This window comes from Triticum dicoccoides, chromosome 1A (genome assembly GCF_002162155.2).
Source record: "Triticum dicoccoides isolate Atlit2015 ecotype Zavitan chromosome 1A, WEW_v2.0, whole genome shotgun sequence".
Classification (NCBI taxonomy): domain Eukaryota; kingdom Viridiplantae; phylum Streptophyta; class Magnoliopsida; order Poales; family Poaceae; genus Triticum; species Triticum dicoccoides.
The window spans coordinates 74935140-74952930 of record NC_041380.1 but is presented as its reverse complement, the minus strand read 5'-3'; the positions used below and the strand labels follow the sequence as shown (position 1 = coordinate 74952930).

Sequence of the window (17791 nt, the reverse complement as noted above, 5' to 3'; positions counted from 1 at the left end):
TTGAATGCCCATCTTTGACATGGAAGGATCCGGCGAAAGAGCATGACCTGGACCACGTTGACAAGCTTGATTTTCTTGCTTATCATATTTTTAACACAGCTCTGGAGTCCGGTCGGCTCCACCGATGAACCCCAGGATAGGCCCTTCTCTTTCCAGGAGGTGAGCCGCATGGGGATGCCGGATCGAGATTCGGGGGCCGCCACCCAGTTGGTGTCGCGCGGCTCGGTGATGTAGAACCACCCTGATTGCTACCCCTTCATGGTCTCCACATAGGAGCCTTCGAGCCAGGTGACGTTGGGCATCTTGCCCACCATGGCGCCTCCGCACTCCGCTTGCTGGCCTACCACCACCTTCAGTTCCATGTTGAAGGTCTTCAGCCACAGGCCGAAGTGGGGCTTGATGCGGAGGAAGGCCTCGCACACGACGATAAACGCCGAGATGTTGAGGATGAAATTGGGGGCCATATCATGGAAGTCCAGCCCGTAGTAGAACATGAGCCCATGGACAAATGGGTGGAGGGGAAATCCCAGTCCGTGAATGAAGTGGGTGAGGAATACAACCCTCTCATGGGGTTCTGGAGTAGGGATGATTTGCCCTGTGTCTGGGAGCCGGTGCGCGATGTCTGTGGCCAGGTATCCAGCTTCCCAGAGCTTCATAATGTTATCCTCCGTAACGGAGGAGACCATCCACTTGCCTCCCGCTCCGGATATGTTCGGAATGGCTTTGCGGAGAAGATGAGAACTTGGGCGCTGGAGCTCGAGTGCGCGAGAATGGATGGGCAGGGGAAGAAGAAGGTGTGGGTGAAAAAGAGGAATCCTTGTCCCTTTATAAAGGCGGTAGAAATTGTGTGCCTCCCTACTTGCCCCATAAAATCGCTTATTCCCCAAGCGTCGCGATTGATGGCACAGTTGGGTTACCCATATCCGTATTGATGAGAATCCCGTGATAAGGGGAACACGATCTCTGCTTCAACAAGACGTGCCAATAAAACCGCCTCGCAACACGTGCAGTGGCAGGCAGGGAAAAACGGTTCGTAATGACCGGGCCACGGCAGGACGTCACGTTATGAAAAGTTGTCAGCAGATTAGATTTGTGGAATAATATACTCTCTACGGTGGTATGTGGAATTTGTTTTACAGAGCCGGACACAATCCTGGTGTTCAAAATCTTCTATGGAGTATTCGAAGAAGGAACTCGCCTTGCAATGTCGAAGACAATCTGCGCGCCGAACTCATCGTCATTGAAGCCTGGTTCAGGGGCTACTGAGGGAGTCCTAGATTAGGGGGACCTCGGACAGCCAGACTATATACTTTGGCCAGACTGTTGGTCTATGAAGATACAAGATTGAAGACTTCGTCCCGTGTCCGGGTGGGACTCTCCTTTGCGTGGAAGGCAAGCTTGGCGATTCGGATATGTAGATCTCCTCCCTTGTAACCGACTCTGTGTAACCCTAGCCCCCTCCGATGTCTATATAAACCGGAGGGTTTAGTCCATAGAACAACAACAATCATAATCATAGGCTAGCTTCTAGGGTTTAGCCTCTATGATCTCATGGTAGATCAACTCTTGTAATACTCATATCATCAAGATCAATCAAGCAGGAAGTAGGGTATTACCTCCATCGAGAGGGCTAGAACCTGGGTAAACACTGTGTCCCCTGCCTCCTGTTACCATCAGCCTTAGACGCACAGTTCGGGACCCCCTACCCGAGATCCGCCAGTTTTGACACCGACAATAGTCACGACCAAAAATCCATTTATCGTTATTCTAGTTATGCCTTGCCACTTTTCATGGCTCACCACACAGAAAATTTCCATTTTGTGTACGTCATGCTGATTTTTATGGATTTTGTTTTACCTTTTCAAAATGGTTTTTAAAGTCTTGTTAGAGTTGTCACATGAAAACAGGAAAACCCAAGGTGAGATATATCGGCATCCCCGTGAGGCAAACACATGGTCACTATGCCAGTCTCGTTGTTACTGGCTTTGTTCGTTTTTCTCATTTTTATGTTCCGACATCTCATGTGCAATTCACTCCGTGTTAGGCCAGACTATGATGGATGCCTTCATGCCGAAAGGGACCTAAGAATATTGTAGGATCGAAAGTAGGTCTGGAGGGGGTGATTAGACTACTTGACCAAATAAAAATCTAACCATTTCCCAATTTTAAGTGTTTGCAGATTTTAGCAACTAGTACAAGTCAAGCAATCAACCTACACGTGCAATTCTAAGAGTGTAGCAGCAGAAAGTAAAACATTTCATATGAAGGTAAAGGGAAGGGTTTGGAGAAGGCAAACGTAATGTAGACACGGAGATTTTTTGCGTGGTTCCGACAGGTGGTGCTATCGTACATCCACGTTGGTGCAGACTTCAACCCACGAAGGGTAACGGTTGCGCGACTCCATGGAGGGCTCCACCCATGTAGGGTCCACAAAGAAGCAACTTTGTCTATCCCACCATCGCCATCGCCCACTAAGGACTTGCCTCACTCGGATAGATCTTCACGAAGTAGGCCGCCTTGCCCTTACAAACTTCTTGGTTCAACTCCACAATCTTGTCGGAGGCTCCCAAGCGACACCTAACCAATCTAGGAGACACCACTCTCCAAAAGGTAATAGATGGTGTGTTGATGATGAACTCCTTGCTCTTGTGCTTCAAATGATAGTCTCCCCAACACTCAACTCTCTCACACAGGTTTGGCTATGGTGGAAAGATGATTTGAGTGGAAAGCAACTTGGGGAAGGTTAGAGATCAAGATTCTTGTGGTAGGATTGGAATATCTTTGTCTCAACACATGAGTAGGTGGTTCTTTCACAGAAAATGAGTAGTGGAAGTGTAGGCATGTTCTGATGGCTCTCTCGCATATGGAGAAGGGGGGTGGAGGGGTATATATAGCCTCCACACAAAATCCAACCGTTACACACATTTGATCCAACTCGGTCAAATCGAATATAAGAACTCGATGAGACCGATTCAGTTCAAAATGTGAGTGTTAGGAATCCCGATGGGACCGACTAGAACAACTCGGTGGAACCGATGTGCTAGGGCTAGGGCAAAACCTCATCTCGGTGAAGCCGATTGCTTGAACTCGGTGATACCAATTTCAGCAAAGAGCAAACAGAGAGTTGGTCAAGCAAACTTGGTGGGACCAATTGCACATTTCGGTGAGACCGAAATAATTGCAACAGGCAATAGAGAGTTTGCAGGGCCATCTCGTTGAGACCGAGATCCATATCGGTGTAACCGAATTGCCAGGGTTTCTGGTAGTGGCAATGTAAACTGAACTCGGTGGCACCGGATGGATCATTTCGGTGGGGCCGAGTTTGACTTTGAATTTTGGACATATTTGGAAGAGAAAGTGGCTGAGGGTTTTGGAGCAATATCACTAAGCACTTTGAGCAAGTAGACCATTAAGCAACACCTCATCCTCTTTTAATAGTATTGGCTTTCCTATGGACTCAATGTGATCTTGGATCACTAAAATAGAAATGAAGAGTCTTTAGCTTTTTCCAATATGTGTCCTTAGCATTTTGAGGGGTCCACATCTCTAATCCATGCCATGCCAATCATTGAACTTTCTGAAATAATTAACTTGAATGGATATTAGTTCAATGAGCTATATGTTGTTATGAATGACCAAAACCACCCAGGGATTAGTTACGCTTTCAATCTCCCCCTTTTTGGTAATTGATGACAACATATAGATAAAAGCTTTGACAAATGATAATATGAATGAAATACATCGTCTCTTTGAGAAGTATGTGATAAGCAAGAGCTCCCCCTAAATTCATGCATTATTTAAAATTTGCGTTTGAATGCAAATGCACAATCGATTAGGATCATGAGTCACTCTTCCATGTCACATACATCTTGTTGGAGCGCTCAAAATGATAAGAGTTAAATAACATGCACTCATCACCAAGGGTACAAGTGATTGATCATACACAAATTCATGGATATAAGCAAGCAACCACACATTAAGCATAGTATGATCAAACACATGATCGCATAAGTATCTCACGAGCATAACACAAATAGTAGCATAGGAATCAAACAACCAAACAATCAAAGTAGCAAGAGAAGCAAATAAAACCAATTAGGAGAAAGACACTCTCTCTCTCTCTCTCAGCCTAAGATCTATACACTGTCTCCCCCTTTGGCAACAAGTTACCAAAAAGTTTGAAAACGTATAGTGCTATACAACACTCTAGGCACAATCTCCGAGAGCTCCTGAAGGGGTATTATGGCTTGTCGCTCGGTGTGCATAGATGGCGTGGAGAGTAGGGCATCTGCAAAAGGTTCAGCAGAAGTCTGTGGAGCTGGAGGGGCTGACACTTGAGGTACAACTGCGGCAGTTGCTGCAGGTGCTGAAGTAGTAGTCCTGGAGTCTCTGACAACTGGCACTGCTGATGGCCTTTCTGCTCTTGGCACTCTCTGGAAAGTATCTGTAGTTGGTTTATCCTCCTTGTCCTCAGCATCCTCTTGGAGCTTCTCCACAATGGTTTGTATCTCAATGACCTTCACATCTAGGTCATGAAATTTTGTCTCAATGATCCTCTCAAGACTTTCCTGATTTTGAATAAGGGTGGCCAAGCTCTTCTCAATTCTCACTGTAGCCTCAAGCAGATAACCGAGTTGATATCGCTTGGTCTTGAGTAGCACCGTGGAGGCATCTGGTGCATTTGCTGCCTTTGTTGCTTTTGCAGCCTTTGCTTTCTCTCTCTTCTACTAGGCTTCAGCACAAGTAGGATGGGAAGCATCCATGACAACCTCATTGTCCTCAAAGTCTGGCCTCAGGGGAAGATGATCTCTATCAAGTAGATATGTCTCAGTTCCCATCTTGGAATTGATCATTTGAATGTGAGGGGCATATCCAAAAGATCTCTTCTAATTTGCAGTTGTTCTCTTCACAGTTTCCACAATCATGCTCATCGCCTTGAACTTCTGAGGAACATCAAACAAGTGAAGCAGGTTGATGGAGTGACCATGGATCATTCTATGATCTCCTGACTTGGGCAAAAGAGTGTGCCTCAATATAGTGTTGATGGTGGTCAAACCAGCAAGCAGATAGTATATTAATCCAAACTTGTGAGTCTCCAAGGCTTTATCAGGAATAGGCTTGTGCATGTTAGCCATGGAGTTGTGATCCTTTCTAGGCTTAACATACACATGAATGTCATTCTCCTCTTCCTCTGGGGCATTGATCAGCTTGGCCCATTCTGAGATAGTAGATTGATATCTTGTTCCTTCAGTCGTCTAGACTATCTTTCCATCAGGGTAGAAGTGAGCAGTGGAATAGAATTGCATGATCATCTCATCATTCCACTTAGTCAACTTCTGACCAACAACTTGTCAACACCATTCATTCTGAAACTCTCATGCACACTTGGGAAATAATCTTCATTGTCATCAATGTATTTCCAGTCAACCCATTTCATATCACAAACATTGGGCTTCTTGTCCAATAGGGCAGTCTCATAGAAGTCATGTTGTTCCTTTTGTGTGAAAGCGGTAGTCCATAGCAGTCCTCCTCCTGGTGGCATAGGGATTAGTCTTTCTCCAAAGTCTCGGGCCTGCATCCTTTCTTAGCTTCATATTCTCTGCAACAAGATGATCATCATTATGATCTGGAATCTTGGGCTTGAGCTTTTTGAGCACTTGTGGCTCTTCTTATTCTTGAGCTTCAGGCATCGGGGCCTTGTTCTTTTCAGCAGCAGAAATATTCCGTGTTGATCTCTTAGGTGCAGATGGCTTGGGGCAGACTTGGGCTTAGGTGGAGCAACCCCAGTCCTTATGGCATCTCCCATAAGCTTCTGAGTCTTTATAGGAGGTGCAACAGGCTCTTCCTCCTCCTCATCTTCTTCATCAGAATCTCTCATCATAGAGAGTTTACCAATGACTCTGGCAATAGTCTTTCTGACTCTCTCCTTCCTCTTCTTTCCTCCAGCAACCTATTCCTCTCTTGGTTCAAGAGTAAATTCCATGGTTTCTTGAGTTGAGGCTCTGGCTTTTGACATTGGAGCTCTTTTGGCAGGAGCTTTCTTCTGCATTCCAGGCTTTGTGGCAGTAACATCATACTCTTTCTTGAGTACTTTATTCTTGGAGATCACTTCCTCCTCCATAAAAAAAATCTTCATCCTCAGATTCAGATGTTCGTTTCTTCCTTTCCCTAGTTGTTACCTTAGGCAAATTGTTGAGAGTGCTCCTACTCCCCTCATCATAGCTGCTAGAGGGACTAGTGCCCTCACCGAGGTTGAGCTGCTCTTCAGACCTATTCTAGCTATCACCGCCCTCTGACATTGCTGAAATTGACCCTGTGAATAGTTGGGTGTAGATAGAGTAGATGAGCATCACAAAGTGCAGCTTATTTTGCAAAATATTGAGACACAAACTTAATTTTAGTTTTCTGCAGAAAGCATTTTGAAGCTACCGATTTGACAAAATCGGTGACACCGAAGCACTAACAGAGTCTAAACAGACAGTTTCGGTCAGACCGAAATGCAGTTTGGTGTCTCTGAGATGCTAGGGTTTCACAGATAAAGTGATTTCGGTCTCACCGATTAGTACACTTCGGTCAGACCGAGTTGCACTTGTGCAATGGCTTGGGCCAATCGGTGTGACCAATATCCTCTGATCGGTCGGTCCGAGATGGGTTTGGCGGACCTAACCCTAAGTTTTTGCATCAAATCTATTCTAAGGAGTTCGTTTGGTGGATAGATCAATCTCATACGTGGGAAGAACATAGGCATTATACTTTGCACAAGAATCAGAGTAATTGAAAGCACAAAGGGTCAAATCCGTACCCTAACTTGGCGATGGACTTTCTACGACGACAACAGCGGTGAGGATTCCGTTGACGGTGGTGGAGACCAGCGGCAGAAGGTCACTGGCGACGACGACGACTATCCGGAGACCAGGGGCGGCAGTGCTGGGGCGTGGGCTCGTGCGGTTGAAGTGATTTTCAACCGTACGGGTACGCAAAGTATAAATACCCAGGTGTTGTCGGTGTGACCGAGTAGAACTACTCGGTGGCACTGAGATGCAAAACTGCTAGTAGTTGCTGCAACTCGGTGTGACCGAATGGTTCTAATTGGTTGCACCGAGATAAAACCTAGATCAACTTAATGATTTCGGTGAGACCGAGTAGGAATGAATTGGTCTGACTGAGAGGCATTAAGAGGTTTTGGAAGTTAAGCTCTTGACGGATCGGTGGCTCCGAGTGCTCCTCACCCGGAGGGTCCGAAGGTGACTTGTTCAAACTTTGTGATGTAGCATGAATAGAGTTTGAGACGAGAAAAATCATAGATAGCTAGAGGGAGTACTTAGGCATTCTTGTCCATCCATTTGGCAAAAACAAAAAACCAAACAACCAAGGCAACAAATGGATGTCCTCGAATGAAGAAAATTATGCAACTAACATGCTCACACAATAAGATGGAAAATAAAACAAGTGGCAAAGCATGCACAAACACTCTAGCATCTATCAATCAATTGGCGATGACTAGGTCATCTATATATGAGTATATTGACTTAGGAGTCAAATGAGAACATTTGATCATAGGTCATACTCATCGTTTAAGCACAAGCTGGGTTACCACTTTTACATAAAGCATTGTTGTGTTCACATCATTAGAGTTGCTTTAGCTCAATTCTTAGAGCAAAGCTCCCCCTAGATGTGATATCCCCCCTTAGAGGGATGAACTAACCTTGGGTTTTGTCAATGATGACTTCATGTAGGTGTTGAAGATGTGGATGCTCAATGTTGATGTAGATCATTTGGAGCAATCCATTGGAGTGAGTTGCACTTTCAATACCTACATGGGTTAGTCCCACAAGGAACACACAAGGATATCCATAGACATAGAGTGAAACACACATATGATGATGTCCATGAAAGCATTAGGTTATCTTGTCCCTTGTCTTACCAACAAAAGGGTTTGTGACTCCTTGAACTAGTGCAAGATATGGAAATTTATTGCACTTGCCCTGGCCAAAATGAATCTGAGTGAAGTATGTTGGCAGAGTCACCCTCAAGAACTCTCTAGTTCTTCTTGTTTGGGATCCACATCAACTTGATGGGAATACTTGGAGTTGTAGTCGTACTTGATGAAGTAGAACTTGATGTAGTCTTGGGAACTGATACGTCTCCAACGTATCTATAGTTTTTGATTGTTCCATGCTATTATATAATCTATTTTGGATGTAAATGGGCTTTATTTTACACTTCTATATTATTTTTGGGAGTAACCTACTAACCCAATGCCCAGTGAAAATTGCTGTTTTTTTGCCTATTTTATTGTTTCGCAGAAAAGGAATATCAAATGGAATCCAAACGGAATGAAACATTCAGGAGAGTTATTTTTGGAACAAACGTGATCCAGAGGACTTGGATTGGACGTCATGCAATCAACGAGGAGTCCGCGGGGCAGGGGCGCGGCTACCCCCTGGGTGCGCCCTCCCCCTCGTGGGCCCCTCGTGGCTCAACCGACCTACTTCTTCCTCCTATATATACTGATATACCCTAAAAACATCCAGGAGCACCACGAAACCCTATTTCCACCGCCGCAACCTTCTGTACCCAAGAGATCCCATCTTGGGGCCTTTTCCGGAGCTCCACCGGAGGGGGCATCGATCACGGAGGGCCTTTAAATCAACTCCATGGCCCCTCTGATGATGTGTGAGTAGTTTACTTCAGACCTTCGGGTCCATAGTTATTAGCTAGATGGCTTATTCTCACTCTTTGGATCTCAATACAAAGTTCTCCTCGATCTTCTTGGAGATCTATTCGATGTAACTCTTTTTGCGGTGTGTTTGTCGAGATCCGATGAATTGTGGGTTTATGATCAAGTCTATTTATGAACAATATTTGATTCTTCTCTGAATTTTTTTATGTATGATTGGTTATCTTTGCAAGTCTCTTCGAATTATGAGTTTGGTTTGGCCTACTAGATTGATCTTTCTTGCAATGGGAGAAGTGCTTAGCTTTGGGTTCAATCTTGCGGTGCTCGATCCCAGTGACAGAAAGGAAAACGACACGTATTGTATTGTTGCCATCGAGGATAAAAAAGATGGGGTTTATATCATATTGCTTGAGTTTATCCCTCTACATCATGTCACCTTACCTAATGTGTTACTCTGTTCTTATGAACTTAATACTCTAGATGCATGCTGGATAGCGGTCAATGTGTGGAGTAATAGTAGTAGATGCAGGCAGGAGTCAGTCGACTTGTCACGGACGTGATGCCTATATACATGGTCATGCCTAGATATTCTCATAATTATTCGCTTTTCTATCAATTGCTTGATAGTAATTTGTTCACCCACCATAATACTTATGCTATATTGAGAGAAGCCACTAGTGAAACCTATGTCCCCCGGGTCTATTCTCCATTATATTAATCTTCAGTCAATAAGCTATTTATATTTCCTTCTATTTTGAAATCTGTACTTTTAATCTTTATCATAAAAATACCAAAAATATTATCTTATCATCTCTATCAGATCTCACTCTCGTAAGTGACCGTGAAGGGATTGACAACCCCTTTATCGCGTTGGTTGTGAGGTTCTTATTTGTTTGTGTAGGTACGAGGGACTTGCGTGTGGCCTCCTACTGGATTGATACATTGCTTCTCAAAAACCGAGGGAAATACTTACGCTACTTTGCTGCATCACCCTTTCCTCTTCAAGGGAAAACCAACGCAGTGCTCAAGAGGTAGCAAGAAGGATTTCTGGCGCCATTGCCGGGGAGTCTACGCACAAGTCAAGACATACCAAGTACCCATCACAAACTCTTATCCCTCGCATTACATTATTTTCCATTTGCCTCTCATTTTCCTCTCCCCCACTTCACCCTTGCCGTTTTATTCGCCCTCTTTTTCTGTTCCCCTTCTCTTTTCTAGTTCGTCTCTTTTTGCTTGTTTCTTGTTTGCTTGTGTGTTGGATTGCTTGCTTGTCACGATGGCTCAAGATAATACTAAATTGTGTGATTTTTCCAACACCAACAATAATGATTTTATTAGCACTCCGATTGCTCCTCTTACCGATGCTGAATCTTGTGAAATTAATGTTGCTTTGTTGAATCTTGTCATGAAAGATCCGTTTTTAGGCCTTCCTAGTGAAGATGCCGCTACCCATCTAAACAACTTTGTTGATTTGTGTGATATGCAAAAGAAGAAAGATGTGGATAATCATATTGTTAAACTGAAGTTATTCCCGTTTTCTCTTAGAGATCATGCTAAAACTTGGTGTTCGTCTTTACCTAAAAACAGTATTGATTCATGGAATAAGTGCAAAGATGCTTTTATCTCTAAGTATTTTTCCTCCCGCTAAGATCATCACTCTTAGAAACAATATTATGAATTTTAAGCAACTTGATCATGAACATGTTACACAAGCTTGGGAGAGAATGAAATTAATGATTCGTAATTGCCCTACACATGGTTTGAATCTTTGGATGATTATACAAAAATTTTATGCCGGATTGAATTTTTCTTCTAGAAATCTTTTAGATTCGGCCGCGGGAGGCACTTTTATGGAAATCCCTTTATGAGAAGCTACTAAACTCCTAGATAATATTATGGTTAATTATTCTCAATGGCACACTGAAAGATCTACTAGTAAAAAGGTCCATGCTATAGAAGAAATTAATGTTTTGAGTGGAAAGATGGATGAACTTATGAAATTGTTTGCTAATAAGAGTGTTTCTTATGATCCTAATGATATGCCTTTGTCTACTTTGATTGAGAATAATAATGAATCTATGGATGTGAATTTTGTTGGTAGGAACAATTTTGGTAATAACGCGTATAGAGGTAATTTTAATCATAGGTCGTTTCCTAGTAATTCCTCTAATAATTATGGTAATTCCTACAACAATTCTTATGGAAATTATAATAAGATGCCCTCTGATTTTGAATCGAATATTAAAGAATTTATTAGTTCGCAAAAGAGTTTCAATGCTTTGATTGAAGAAAAATTGTCTAAGATTGATGAGTTGGCTAGGAACGTGGATAGAATTTCTCTTGAAGTTGATTCTCTGAAACTTAGATCTATTCCACCTAAGCATGATATCAATGAGTCTCTCAAAGCTATGAGAATTTTCATTGATGAGTGCAAAGAAAGAACCGCTAGGATGCGTGCTAAAAAGGATTGCTTTGTGAAAGCGTGTTCTTCTAGTTTCCATGATAATAATGATGAAAATTTAAAGTTATTGATGTGCCCCCTATTAAATCTTTGTTTTGCAATATGAATCTTGATAATGATGGGACTGGAGATGAGTCAACTTTAGTTAAAAGGCGTCCCAATGATTCGGAGTTTTTAGAGCTTGATGCAAAAATTGATAAAAGTGGGATTGGAGAGGTCAAAACTTTAAATAGCAATGAACCCACTATCTTGGATTTCAAGGAATTTAGTTATGATAATTGCTCTTTGATAGATTGTATTTCCTTGTTGCAATCCGTTCTAAATTCTCAGCATGCTTATAGTCAAAACAAAGCTTTTACTAAACATATCGTTGATGCTTTAATGCAATCTTATGAAGAAAAGCTTGAATTGGAAGTTTCTATCCCTAGAAAACTTCATGATGAGTGGGAACATACTATTAAAATTAAGGTTAAAGATCATGAATGCTATGCTTTATGTGATTTGGGTGCTAGTGTTTCCACGATTCCTAAAACTTTGTGAGATTTGCTAGGTTTCCGTGAATTTGATGATTGTTCTCTAAACTTGCATCTTGCGGATTACACCATTAAGAAACCTATGAGAAGAATTAATAATGTTATTATTGTTGCAAATAGGAATTATGTGCCCGTAGATTTCATTGTTCTTGATATTGATTGCAATCCTACATGTCCTATTATTCTTGGTAGACCTTTCCTTAGAACGATTGGTGCAATTATTGACATGAAGGAAGGGAATATTAGATTCCAATTTCCGTTAAGGAAGGGTATGGAACACTTTCCTTGAAAGAAAATTAAATTACCTTATGAACCTATTATGAGAGCCACTTATGGATTGCATACCAAAGATGATAATACCTAGATCTATCCTTGCTTTTATGCCTAGCTAGGGGCGTTAAATGATAGCGCTTGTTGGGAGGCAACCCAATTTAATTTTTGTTTATTGATTATTTTTAGTAATAAATAATTCATATAGACTCTGTTTATATGTGTTTTTATGCTTTTAATTAGTGTTTGTGCCAAGTAGAACCTTTTGGAAGACTTGGGGAAAGTCTTTGCGATCTTGCTGTAAAAAACAGAAACTTTAGCGTTCACGAGATTTACTGCCATTTTTTACTGGAGAGTGATATTTAGTTAATTATTTTTCCATATAATTAATAGATAAATTCCTCACGTCCAGAAATTTATTTTAGAATTTTTGGGATTCCATAAGTATTCTAAACCTACAGATTACTACAGACTGTTCTGTTTTTGACAGATTCTGTTTTTCGTGTGTTGTTCGCTTATTTTGATGAATCTATGGCTAGTAATAGAGTTTATGAACCATATAAAAGTTGGAATACAGTATGTTTAACACCAATATAAATAAAGAATTAGTTCATTACAGTATCTTGAAGTGGTGGTTTGTTTTCTTTTACTAACGGAGCTCGCGAGATTTTCTGTTTAAGTTTTGTGTTGTGAAGTTTTCAAGTTTTGGGTAAAGATTTGATGGATTATGGAACAAGGAGAGGCAAGAGCCTAAGATTGGGATGCCCAAGGCACTCCAAGGTAAAATACAAGGACAACCAAAAGCCTAAGCTTGGGGATGCCCCGGAAGGCATCCCCTCTTTCGTCTTCGTCCATCTGTAACTTTACTTGGAGCTATATTTTTATTCACCACATGATATGTGTTTTGCTTGGAGCGTATTGTATGATTTGAGTCTTTGCTTTTTAGTTTACCACAATAATCCTTGCTGTACACACCTTTTGGGAGAGACACACATGAATCAGAATTTATTAGAATACTCTATGTGCTTCACTTATATCTTTTGAGTTAGATAATTTTGCTCTAGTGCTTCGCTTATATATTTTAGAGCACGGTCGTGGTTTTATTTTATAGAAATTATTTATCTCTCATGCTTCACTTATATTATTTTGAGAGTCCTTTAGAACAACATGGTAATTTGCTTTGGTTATAAAATTAGTCCTAATATTATAGGCATCCAAGATGCGTATAATAAAAACTACCGTAAAAAGTGCATTGAATACTATGAGAAGTTTGATACTTGATGATTGTTTTGAGATATGAAGATGGTGATATTAGAGTCATGCTAGTTGAGTAATTGCTAATTTTAGAAATACTTGTGTTGAAGTTTGTAATTCCCGTAACATGCACGTATGGTGAACCGTTATGTGATGAAGTCGGAGCATGCTTTATTTATTGATTGTCTTCCTTATGAGTGGCGGTCGGGGAAGAGCGATGGTCTTTTCCTACCAATCTATCCCCCTAGGAGCATGCGCGTAGTACTTTGTTTCGATAACTAATAGATCTTTGCAATAAGTATGTGAGTTCTTTATGACTAATGTTGAGTCTATGGATTATAAGCACTCTCACCCTTCCACCATTGCTAGCCTTTCTAGTATCGCGCAACTTTCGCCGGTACCATTAATCCACCATATACCTTCCTCAAAACAGCCACCATACCTACCTATTATGGCATTTCCATAGCCATTCCGAGATATATTGCCATGCAACTTTCCACCATTCTGTTATTATGACAAGCTTCATCATTGTCATATTGCTTTGCATGATCATGTAGTTGACATCGTATTTTTGGCAAAGCCACCATTCATAATTCTTTCATACATGACACTCTTGATTCATCGCATATCCCGGTACACCGCTGGAGGCATTCACATAGAGTCATATTTTGTTCTAAGTATCAAGTTGTAAATCTTGAGTTGGAAGTAAATAAAGGTGTGATGATCATCATTAGAGCATTGTCCCATGTGAGGAAAGGGTGATGGAGACTATGATTCCCACACAAGTCAGGATGAGACTTTGGACGAAAAATAATAATAAAAAAAGAGGCCATAAAAAAAGGCCCAACTAAAAAAATGAGAGAAAGAGAGAGAAGGGACAATGTTACTATCCTTTTTCCACACTTGTGCTTCAAAGTAGCACCACGATCTTCATGATAGAGAGTCTCTTATTTTGTCACTTTCATATACTAGTGGGAATTTTTCATTATAGAACTTGGCTTGTATATTCCAATGATGGGCTTCCCCAAATGCCCTAGGTCTTCGTGAGCAAGCGAGTTGGATGCACACCCACTTAGTTTCGTTTGAGATTTCATACACTTATAGCTCTAGTTCATCCGTTGCATGGCAATCCCTACTCACTCACATTGATATATATTGATGGGCATCTCCATAGCCCATTGATACGCCTAGTTGATGTGAGACTATCTTCTCCTTTTTGTCTTCTCCACAACCACCATTCTATTCCACATATAGTGCTATGTCCATGGCTCACGCTCATGTATTGTGTGAAGATTGAAAAAGTTTGAGCACACCAAAAGTACGAAACAATTGCTTGGCTTGTCATCGGGGTTGTGCATGATTAAATACTTTATGTGATGAAGATAGAGCATAAATAGACTATATGATTTTGTAGGGATAACTTTCTTTGGCCAAGTTATTTTGAGAAGACATAATTGCTTAGTTAGTATGCTTGAAGTATTACTATTTTGAGGTCAACATTAAAACTTTGTCTTGAATCTTTTGGATCTGAACATTCATGCCACAATAAAGAAAATTACATTGAAGATTATGCTAGGTAGCATTCCACATCAAAAATTCTGTTTTTATCATTTACCTACTCGAGGACGAGCGAGAATTAAGCTTGGGGATGCTTGATAGGTCTCCAACGTATCTATAATTTTTTATTGTTCCATGCTATTATATTATCTTTTTTGGATGTTAATGGGCTTTATTTTACACTTTTATATTATTTGGGACTAACCTACTAACCCAAGGCCCAGTGCAAATTGTTGTTTTTTGCCTATTTCAGTGTTTCGCAGAAAAGGAATATCAAACGGAATCCAAACGGAATGAAACCTTCGGGAGAGTTATTGTGACGCCCCCGATTTGACCGTACACTAATCATGCACGCAAATGTGTACGATCAAGATCAGGGACTCACGGGAAGATATCACAACACAACTCTAAAACATAATTAAGTCATACAAGCATCATAATACAAGCCAGGGGCCTCGAGGGCTCGAATACAAGTGCTCGATCATAGACGAGTCAGCGGAAGCAACAATATCTGAGTACAGACATAAGTTAAACAAGTTTGCCTTAAGAAGGCCAGCACAAACTGGGATACAGATCGAAAGAGGCGCAGGCCTCCTGCCTGGGATCCTCCTAACTACTCCAGGTCGTCGTCAGCGGGCAGCACGTAGTAGTAGGCACCTCCGGTGTAGTAGGGGTCGTCGTCGACGGTAGCGTCTGGATCCTGGACTCCAGCATCTGGTTGCGACAACCAGAAAGAAGGAAAGGGGGAAAAAGGGGGGAGAAAGCAACCGTGAGTACTCATCCAAAGTACTCGCAAGCAAGGAACTACACTACATATGCATGGGTATATGTGTAAGGAGGCCATATCAGTGGACTGAACTGCAGAATGCCAGAATAAGAGGGGGATAACTAATCCTGTCGAAGACTACGCTTCTGGTCACCTTCGTCTTGCAGCATATAGAAGAGAGTAGATTGTAGTCCTCCAAGTATCATCTCCAAGTAGCATCGCATAGCATAATCCTACCCGGCGATCCTCCCCTCGTCACCCTGTTAGAGAGCGATCACCGGGTTGTATCTGGCCCTTGGAAGGGTGTGTTTTATTAAGTATCCGGTTCTAGTTGTCATAAGGTCAAGGTACAACTCCAAGTCGTCCTGTTACCGAAGATCACGGCTATTCGAATAGATTAAACTTCCCTGCAGGGGTGCACCACATAGCCCAACACGCTCGATCCCATTTGGCCGGACACACTTTCCTGGGTCATGCCCGGCCTCGGAAGATCAACACGTCGCAGCCCCACCTAGGCTCAACAGAGAGGCCAGCACGCCGGTCTAAACCTAAGCGCGCAGGGGTCTGGGACCATCGCCCTGAGCACACCTGCACGTTGCGTACGCGGCCGGTGAGCAGACCTAGCAACCTCCATTACAAAGGAAGTTGCGTTAACGCAGTCCAACCCGGCGCGCGCCGCTCCGTCACTGACGTCTGAAGTGCTTCGGCTGATACCACGACGTCGGGATACCCATAACTACTCCCACGTAGATGGTTAGTGCGTATAGGCTCGTAGCCAGACTCAGATCAAATACCAAGATCTCGTTAAGCATGTTAAGTATCCGCGAACGCCGAACAGGGCCAGGCCCACCTGTCTCCTAGGTGGTCTCAACCTGCCATGCCGCTCCGCCACAAAGTAACAGTCGGGGGCCGTCGGGAACCCAGGCCCACCACTACCTGGATGGAGCCACCTGCCCCTTCAGCCCCCAACTCCGAACAGTATCACAGGTAATGTAACAGTGTAAAGTATATAGTATATGCCCGTGATCACCTCCCGAAGTGATCACAGCCCAGTAGTATAGCATGGCAGACGGACAAGAGTGTAGGGCCACTGATGGAACACTAGCATCCTATACTAAGCATTTAGGATTGCGGGTAAGGTATCAATGACTGTAGCAACAATGACAGGCTATGCATCAGAATAGGATTAACGGAAAGCAGTAACATGCTACACTACTCTAATGCAAGCAGTATAGAGAAGAGTAGGCGATATCTGGTGATCAAAGGGGGGGGCTTGCCTGGTTGCTCTGGCAAGAGAGAGGGGTCGTCAACTCCGTAGTCGAACTGGTCAGCAGCAGCGTCGGTCTCGTAGTCTACCGGAGAGAAGAGGGGGGAAGAAATAATGAATACAGAGCAAACAAAGCATCACAAAATATAACAAGGCAATACGCGGTGTTCGGTGTGCCCTAACGCGGTAGTAGATGATACCGGTGAAGGGGGGGAAAACATCCGGGAAAGTATTCCCGGTGTTTCGTGTTTTCGGGCAGAGGAGCCGGAGGGGGAAAGTTGCGGGTTCGATAGGTTAGGGGGGTGTGGTGGACGAACGGACTGCGTATCCGGAATCGTCTCGTCGTTCTGAGCAACTTTCATGTTGAAAATATTTTAATCCGAGTTACGGATTAAAAGATATGATTTTTAAAAGATTTTAATAATTTTGGAATTTAATTATATATTTAATTAATTCGAAAAAATGTATTTATGACGTCAGCATGATGTCATGCTGACGTCAGCAGTCAACAGGGGTTGACTGAGTCAACCCTGACATGTGGGTCCAGTGGGACCCACCTGTCATTCTCTATTTAGGTTAATTAGGGTTTAGGTTAATCTAATTACAGTTTAATTAAACTTAACTAGTTAATTAATTTAATTAAACCATATTAATTAACTTAATTAATTAATTAATTAATTAATTAATAATTTTATTAAATCATTTTAATTTAATTATTTATATTTATTGTTTTATTTATTTTATTATTTATTTATTTATTTTTTTTCCTTTTTTTTTTAAAAACGTTTCTGGGGCTGGGGCCCGCTAGTCAGTGGCCCAGAGGGCATCGGACCCCACCCGGTAGTGGCCCAGGAGGCCGACCGGGCGCGGGTGCGGGCGCTCGCCCGAACGGGCGTGGGCGCACGGGTGCAAGGGGCTACGGGGCGCCCGTTAGCGGACGAGCCCCTGACCCACCGCAGCAGGGTGCCGGCCACGGAAGACGCCGGCCGCAGCAGCCGGAGCC

The 17791-nt window shown here is 42.5% G+C and overlaps 1 pseudogene; it reads left to right on the top strand.

Annotated features, from left to right (window-relative positions):
- Positions 1-4267: 4267 nt before the first annotated feature.
- Positions 4268-17791, top strand: part of LOC119351742 — a 143097-nt pseudogene continuing 129573 nt past the window's right edge.